Raw genomic sequence first — 6,584 nt, 5'->3', positions numbered from 1 at the left:
CCCCCTCTCCGGTGATGGCGGACTGGGGACCTGGGGAGGCAGAGCCACAAAGGAACTCCTCGCCCCCTCCGCCCGCCCGAGTCGTGCGGGGAGGGCACCGGCGCCCGGCCCTAGGCCAGCCCCTTCCCCAGCGCGGGGGCTCCCGGGGCCCCGGAGGCCGCAGCCATTGTCCCGCCCAGGCCGGGCTGCCGCCTCGCCCCCTCTCCGGTGATGGCGGACTGGGGACCTGGGCCTGCTGGGCCACGGTCCCCACCAGGCCGCGCGCGCGAGGTTGCCTGGCTGCCCCTGGGGGTCTCCTTCGCAGACGGCAGGCTGGAGGGGACCCCCAGAATGGGCCCCCACACCTGATAATCAACGACCGTGCCCAAATCCAGGCCGAGATTTTTTTTTAAGACGAGGACTTGGGGGTGAGGGGCAGAAGTTTGTACAGGCCAGGCCACCCCTCTCTCTGTGGGCTCCAGCCCTTCCTGGCCTAAGGCCCGAGCCCCCAAAGGGTGGGGCCGCCAGCTGCTGTCAGCGGCTCTTCTCGCAGAGTCTATCAGAGGTGGCACCGGCTGTCCCCCAGCTCCAGACCTCCGAGCCATCTGTGTGACTCCTCCTCCCGCCTCACCCTCCCCAGCCAATCAGTCACCAAGTCCTCAGGATTCGGCCTCCCGGGCTGTGTCAGCTTCCAAACTTTGCTTCTACCTGAGGAGGCCGCCAGTCCCTAGGTCCTTTCACTGGCTGAGGCTTCCGTGACACTCGCAGCCTCTGGACCAGGATGAATGGAATCTGGCCCTGTCCTGAGGAGCACGCAGTCCCCAGGAAAGACAGGCATAAACCACCTGCCAGTGTTGGGCCCTCCAGGCAGCATTTCAGTAGTGGTGAAGGACCTGCTCTCAGGCCCTGGGACGCTACTGGGGGGTTCAGAGCTATGCAGCTAAGAACAAGTTGGACAGAGTGCTGCCGTCAAGGTGCTTACAGTCTCCCTGGGGATGTCCTGCAGTGAGGAGCAGGACAGGCGGGACAGGCGGCCGGGCTGTGGTCAAGCCCCAAGCCTGCCCGGTGCCTGCCTTCCAGCAGGAACTAGTCTGGTTATAAAGAACTGGAGACAAAGAGGGTGGGCTCTTTATTTCCCAGAGAGGTGAGCAGGTCTTCAAAAAATTAGACAAGGTGGGCAGTGAACCCGATGGGGAAAAAGGCATGGCTTTCCAGTTGCCGGGTAAATGCAGGCTATACAAATATTAATGCATTGTTGAAGAGTTCAGTGAAATAGTAAATTAATAAATGGGAGAAAAGAAACCATTCTCTCCTGAAGAAGAATTAAAAATATCTAGATAGTCAAGGAGATGGAGCATAATGCCCACTGCTAAGGGGGGGGGGGGGGCTGTGGAGAGTGACTTCCCTCCCAGTGCCCAGTATGGAAGGGGAAGAAAAAGGAGGGCTCTACGGTAGAGACAGCTGACAGCTACCTGGGCCTGCTGAGCAAGGTCAGCATGGACAGTCACACTCTGTGGTGACATGCTGGACGCGTCTTCAGGGGTGCTTTGCCTCTATGGTGTCCCCACGCTGTAACCCCGTCTTGTCGTGAGAAACACACCAGACACACTCAGAGAGTGGGGCCATCCTAAAAACAGCTAACTAGTGCTCCTCAGAAACAAGGGTTAGCAAACACAAGGACAGTCCCAGAAACTCTCAAAGCCCAGAGGAGCCCACAGCGTCCTACCCACTCAGTGGACTGTGATATCCTACATAGGAGCTGTTTTTACATTAGGTAAAAACGGAGGGAATCTCAATAAACCAGGGACTTCAGCTAATAAGAATAAATCAACAAAAGTCCTCATCAATAACCACAATGCACATTACATACTCACATGCAATGTTACTAATAGAGAAAAATGAGTTGGGGGGAGGTCTATCTTCTATCTTCTCAATTTTACTGTAAATCTGAAACTGTCCTAATATATATATATATATATATATATATATGGAGGGGGAAAAAACCTAAAAATGACCAACCCACATCATGGTCGATGTCACTGCTCCCAGAATACGCTTGCTACAGCACATAACACAGTCTTAGGACCCCAGAAATGTTACCGTATTTTAACTACCGTCATCGACGTTCCAGGAACCGAAGGCAGCATGGGCAAAGGCAGAGTTAGGGCGGAGTGGGAGCTGGAAAGCAGGATTCCGAGGCCCGCACGGCCAGTGAGTGGCCCTCCAGGGGCCCTGTGGAGGGGTAACGTGAGCGGACGCTTCGCTGCCTCCTAGCCTCCTGTCCGGTACACAAGACTGTTCCCCTGCCAGTCCCAGGAAGCCACTACCCCGGCCTTGCCATCTCCTTCCAGAGGCCTTTGCCCATGCCGTGCCTTCTGCCTTTTATTCTTTCTTTGCCCTTTCACCCCACCTTTCCTGGGCACCTCCAACCTGGTCATCTTTCAGGACTTACCTTAGACATTCTGGGACCTTCCAGATGCCACTGACACCATCTCAAGTCAGTGTGGGCTGAGATGCAGGACATCGGAGATGGAGAGAGCGAACTTCGTTCTTTGCCCCGAAACCCTCATCTCTCTCCCCCAAACCCAGCTCCTTCCTTGAACACACTGTACACCTTCAAGCCTTTTGCTGCTCCCTGTGCCCAGTCCTTCTCTTCATTTCGCATCTCTCTGGCAAACACCTGCTTACAAGGGCTCAGCTCAACATCGCCTCTGTGCAGCTGTTCTAGGTCCTCTGGTCCCAAGAGCACCTGGTGGTCTGGTGAGAGGGTTGGCAAAGCATCTCTCGTGGTATCTTATAGTAATGTTTGCTAAATGAGTGGACAAATGATGGGGTGGACAGCAAGTCCACTCTCACCCTCTCCAATTTTTCAGATCCTCCTTATTCTTCTCCAAGAGATCCTCTGTGACTGTTCCAACCCTCTGGTCTCCCGCCCGCTTCTTTAACTTTTACAATTTAGCCCCTAATTGTATTCTAGCTGCTAAAGTATGATAAGATCCTTCCTATTTCTATATCACAGGTAGGGTCAGAGTGTCCAGAGAAGCAGCAAACAAGACCCAGACTCTGCCTTGAGAGAGCATTAGTTAGGATAAACCAGACGGTGCTGCAGTAACAACAAAAAAATCCAACCTCAGTGACATAACACAGATGTACTTTATTCTCCCTCAGGTCACATGTCCATCCTGGTCCTCTGCTCTAGCTGTTTGGGAGGGGCAGGCTGCGTAGCCCATGACTTTGCAGCTGTATTTGCCAGCACCTGCATCCTTCTCAGTTAGCATGGCCTTCCAGGACAAGAGTCTGGGGGGTTGATGAGGGGTCTGACCTGTGCCCACCAGGAAGGGACCCTCGCCACTTCTCCCCATCTCCTGGTCATGACTAGTCACAGTGTCTGGCCTCTTACAAAGGCGGCTGCGAGATCCAGTCTCCTCTGGAAGAAGATGTTGCCTCACACTCTGTTCCAGGAGACAGAACTCACCAAGTAATTACTCAAATAATTATTTAATTAGTCTCATAAGAGCTTCAAAGGACAGGCTGGAGGTGTGGAGAGAGTGGGCAAGAGAAGATCAAGGAGAACTTCCTAGAGAAAGAGATACTTAATCTGAGCACAGGGAAGAGTGTCTGGCAGAGAGGACAGTATCTGAGCGAGTTGCGAGTCGAGGGGGAGCCAGATCGGACAGCGGCGTTCAAGTGCAATGAGGGCGCTGCAGAATGGCACCTGAAAACTGGATGTCCTAGGTGGGCACTCGGCGGAGTTAGCGCTTTGGCTGAAGACCAGTAGAGAGCTGTGGGGAGGCAGACAGTAAGCAGAGAATCGGTGTAGCGACACTGCTTTTCAGAAGGTCCGTGTGCGGCTGGAAATGGATGGGCAGTGATGGGCAGAGCCGGCCAGGAGACAGACTGTCCAAATCTCCCCGGTAAGCGATGGTGATGCCTTAGGCCGAGATGGCATTCACAGAGGTGGCCAGATGTGGCCAGATGTGGAACACCACATCACCAGAATGACCAGGCCACCAGGGTCCTCCAGCCTCCACCATGCCAGGCACAGGGCGGGTTCTTAGCGTTGCCTCCCCAGCCTGCCCACAGGGGAGCTTGAGGCCACAGGGTTTCCAGCTTCCTGTCTTGCCCTCTCCTCAATCCGTCTTCTCATCCCTCAAATCAGGCTCCACTTTTCGTCAGAATAGAAAAAACAAAACAGGGGCCCTCCCTGGTAGTGCAAAGGGTTAAATCACAGCATTAGAACTAGCCTCCTCTTCAGTGCTGGTCCGATCCCAGCCCTGGAGCTGACCCACATGGCGCAGCAGATGTCTCCTGACCCACCCGCTGCTCCCCTCAGCAGTGTACTTTGGCCTGTTCTGCTCCCCACTCTGTCTCTGGTGAATCTTTTCACCACTCCTGCACCTCTGGCCTGCACCCCAGCTCTTTAAAATGAATAAATAAAAAAAAAAAAAAAACAGGCTTAAGCGCCAGTACATGCACTTGCTATTCCTCATTGAGTGGCCACAGGAGCCCTGGCAGGCAAGCCGCCCCTCATCTGGCAGGCAGGAAAACAGAGACCCAGAAAAGGAAAAGGGGTTCGCTGAGTCTTGGGCTGGGTCTCCAGCTCCTAGCCCAGAACGCCTTCCATGGCGGCCCCAGTCCCTGGAGGTGCTGCGTGACATCAGCTGAGTGAGTGAATGAAGGACTGAGCATGTGAGATGTCCGGCCCTTCACCCTCTCCTCCTTTGCTATGTTGTTTCCCTGAGGGGGGCCGTAGGGTTTAGGCCCCTCCAGGGCCTCCCTGGTGGCACATGGGTTAAAGACAGCGCTATTAAGCTATCGCCAGCCACTGCGCATGGCCATGAGTTTGACCCCCGGCAGGGAGGTGAGCACATGGCGCAGCAGACCTCTCCTGACCCACCTGCTGCTCCCCTCAGCAGTGTATTTCACTCAATCTGCCTGTTCTGTTCCTACTCTGTCTCTGGTGAATCCTCTCTCACACACCCGCACCTCAGGCCTACACCCCAGTTCTTGTATGCATAAATAAATAAATAGGTCCAGTTTGGATTTGAAGCCTGGCTTGGACAAGGTGGTGATTCTCCCTCTCTCTGGGCCTTGGTTTTCTCATCAGGATACCTACTTCTTGGGGCAAGTATTCCATGAGCTCGTGGTGGGTGAGGTCAGAGCCCTGCGGACTTCTGTGCTCTGCAGACATCTGCCAGCTCAGCTCCCTGGAAAACCTTCCCTGAGAACAGCAGGCCACACTCTCCCAGCCCCAACAGACATTTCGCAAACCCTCCTCATCGGTACCACCCCAGTTATAATGCAGAGGAAAGTCATTTAAACCCACACTGGTCACTCACTCTGCCTTCTTGAAGTGGTAGCATAATTCACACTACTGTGAAGCCCAGTTTCTTGTCTGGGTGGTGGGTGGAGCAGGAAGAAACTTCTACCACTTCCTCTGGGGAGATGCTTAAGTGTCTGGCCAAGCCCTCCCTTCTCAGTCAGGGCCAGGGCCTGTGGGCCTCTGGGCTCCAGCCGGCCAGGCCTCCTGTGAGCTCAGGCAAAACATGCTGCCTGCTTTCGCCACATGGCCGGGGCAGGGCCTTCCTCGGGGCATGCGCTCCTCACCGCGCCCCACTTGCCATGAACTTCTACTCACCCTGCACGCAGGGCCACATCCTGAGAGCAGCCACCTGCCTCACTGCTCCACAGTCTTCTTTCTCTGCACACTTGCTCCAGCTGTAATTCTGCAGTCAGAGGTCTAAACCTTTGATCTGACATCACCCACAAACTAGGTAGTCAATACCGATCAGTACTGGGATGGGAACTGGATATCTGGAGGTGAGGGGATTTGGAAAATGAACAGACCGAGATATGTGAACAGTATCTTGACATGTGGGTGGTCGGTAAAAGGAAAGAACTTGAGGGGGGTGACAGGTGGACAGGTGGTCAGGATTTGTGAAAACAGGACTGTTTCTTGTTCAGATTTCTGCCCTTTCGCAAGCCCCCACACTCCTTAAGCCTGCACTAGAATGAACTGCATTCTGCATCTTAGCTCTCCTGACTGGCACTGGTAGAGAGAAAAGACAGAGGAGAGAGAGGAAAGGAGGACATCAGAGCCGGAAGTGACCGAGGCTTTGAAAGTCACTGTCTTGGGGACAGATTGGACTTCCATATATCTGAGACAGAAGATTCTAGTGATGTTCACTTACATCTCAAAGGGCAAGGAATCTGGGCTCTGAACAGGAAGAATGTTCTGATTGGTTCTGTCTCAGCTAGGGACAACTGGTTCCCTGGGCCAGCCTTATTCAGGGACTCCCAGGTCTGCAATTCCACTTAGTTTTATTTTTGTTTTTTGCCAAAGGGCCAAGACTATTTGTCATCTTTTGTGTCTGCACCTTTAGTAGTGAACAGGGATTGTGGGATAAAAGGAGGTGGCTAAGGAAGGCTGGGTCAAAGCAGAACCAGCAGAAATGGAACATGGCAGAGCACGACAGCACAATCCAGGCCCCAATTCTAGTCAATCGCTCAATGCGTTGAGGCAGTCACAGTGCATCCCTGGGCCTCAATTTCTTCAACAGGTAAATAAGGTGGCAAGTTGTAGGTGAAAAGCTTGAGTGCTTTGA

The sequence above is a fragment of the Condylura cristata genome, unplaced genomic scaffold (genome assembly GCF_000260355.1).
Source record: "Condylura cristata isolate star-nosed mole 26May11 unplaced genomic scaffold, ConCri1.0 scaffold00008, whole genome shotgun sequence".
NCBI lineage: Eukaryota > Metazoa > Chordata > Mammalia > Eulipotyphla > Talpidae > Condylura > Condylura cristata.
This window is presented reverse-complemented; position numbering follows the sequence as displayed.